We start from the raw sequence: 2128 nt of genomic DNA, 5'->3' as shown, positions 1-2128 counted from the left end.
ATAAATTTGGGGTTAAAAAAAACATAACAAAATGATATTGTTTGGTTTAATTTTTTTTTAAACAATCTCACATGGCTAAGAAACATAGAAGAGTATCCCAAAAGTTAAAGAGTAAAAATATGAGAACAAAACAATCTCACATTGCTAAGAAACATAGAAGCGCATCACAACTAACTTCTATAAATAATAGAGGTAATTTGACATTCAAAATCATAGAGCCTTTTGGTGAGCATTAAGTGAACTATTCTTTCACTTCAATCAAGCTCGAATTTTAGGCTTCAATCGAGCGTCTAATTTTTTTTTTGAGTTCAAGCCTTTTTGAGTTCAAGTTTCAATATTATATTTCGAGTTTGAGTTGAACTTGATAATTTTTAGCTTGTGAGTTTGAGTTGAGTTGAGCTTACTTTTAAAGTTTTCAAGTTCAAGTCGAGCTCAACAATACTCGAGTTCGACTTGGCTCGTTTAACAAACGACGTTGTTTGGTTTAATTTTAAAAAAAAAAAACAAAAATCCCAGTTTTGCCAATTTTTTCCGGTTTTTTCCGGTTTTCAGCCGGTCCGGTTCGAACGGTTCAGCAGTTCTAGCCGGTTCACTAATAGCGGTTCAACCAGTTTAGATTGAACCGGACTAAACAACGATTCTCGATTAAACCGATTGAACCGACAAGTCCGGTCTGATTTTCAAAACAGAGCTCTGTACAGCACAAACTTCTCTTCTACTTTCATTACACGATACCACCACCGGAGTATTTATTCTCGCTTCATCTTCACTTAGTGTCCTACAAGGGGGATAAATTGTCATTATTGATTTCATACATTTAACTAAACACTAACTGGAAAATAAAAAGAGGAGAAACTGACCTGCATCGTAAAATAACCTGAACGTTAACACCTTTATCTTTGTCATATTTGGAGCTTGAATTGGAATCGGCTGATCGCAGATCTCGCACTGATTTATCGTTTGAACGTGGCGTTTGCGATGGAGACAGCGATACCAGTCCTCCTCCTCTTTTTTGCTGCTGTGTAGATTCCATTGCAGATAGCGGTAACAACTCTGCGATTCAAAGCACTGTGTAACTACACTGAGTAAACTCGGATTCAGTGAAAATGACGTGGTATTTACCTCAAGATTTAAATGCATATACGTTTCTTAAATGAATCTAAAACTTTTAAGTACATTCGCTGACTGAAGAAAAGCTGAAACTCAGTGAGTTAGCACGACACAATGTATCATTAATTCAGTCAAATAATATCAATTTTTTTAATAAATAGAAACAAAAAAGAAAGAGTAAACTACACACAGATTTGGGGGGTGAAGATATTTTACCTCTTCAGTGTAAAAAATGAAAAACAAAAACAAAAATGTGATTGAAAATTTGTATACAGATTTGGATCGTAATCACCGATTTAGAGTTTCAAAATATTAAACAAAAAGAATCGACGATGAATATCGATTAAAAGGAAACTTACAGTGTAAATAAATGCCGGCGTGCTGAAAAGAAATTTAAATGGCAACTCTAAGCTCAGAGTTTTAATGTGTAGAGAGAGAGAAATTGAGAGAGAAGTGACGGAGCCCGGAACTATTGGTTCGATTTTGACGGCGTTAATATGGATAGTGCAGGAACGGCAACGAAGTATGGGGAAGGTTAAGTTAACGGCGTTAGAGGAGATCCGTTCATCGTAATATCCGACCGTTATAAATGGAAACGAAAAGCTAAAAGCCAACGAGATAATAGGAATCCTCTTGAAATATATATGAATGAACGTGCAGACATATATAGGGTAAAGTACATAAATAGTTCCTTAAAAGTTATAAAATTATTTTCTAATCATAGGATGTTGTTTTATTAAGTCATTCGACTATTAAAAGTTACAAAATGGTTACTCTACTACTTATATGTTCCAAACTCATCTTTTTTCGTTAAAAAATTAACAATAATCTGAGTTGAACGTTAACACGTTGATTGTGATATTATAGTTGTTTAAGATTCTAGGATCATATTTTATCATATCAGACTCAGTAGATTAACGTTCAGCTTAGATTATCGTCAAATTTTTAACGGAAAATGACAAGTTTAGAACATATGCGGGTGACCATTTCATAAATTTTAATAGTTGATGTACTCAAG

At 34.0% G+C, this 2128-nt stretch overlaps 1 long non-coding RNA gene across 1 annotated transcript; it reads right to left on the bottom strand.

Annotated features, from left to right (window-relative positions):
* Positions 1 to 956: 956 nt before the first annotated feature.
* LOC120118975 lies at positions 957 to 1549 on the bottom strand. Its single transcript, XR_005515805.1, has 2 exons — positions 1470 to 1549; positions 957 to 1081 (listed from the first exon to the last, which is right to left on the bottom strand). It is a non-coding gene; the product is annotated as an uncharacterized LOC120118975 (long non-coding RNA).
* Positions 1550 to 2128: the final 579 nt, after the last annotated feature.

Source organism: Hibiscus syriacus, unplaced genomic scaffold (assembly GCF_006381635.1).
Source record: "Hibiscus syriacus cultivar Baekdansim isolate YM2019G1 unplaced genomic scaffold, ASM638163v2 tig00000991_pilon, whole genome shotgun sequence".
Lineage (NCBI taxonomy): Eukaryota > Viridiplantae > Streptophyta > Magnoliopsida > Malvales > Malvaceae > Hibiscus > Hibiscus syriacus.
The sequence above is the reverse complement of the archived record's forward strand: the minus strand, read 5'-3'. Positions and strand labels throughout refer to the sequence as shown.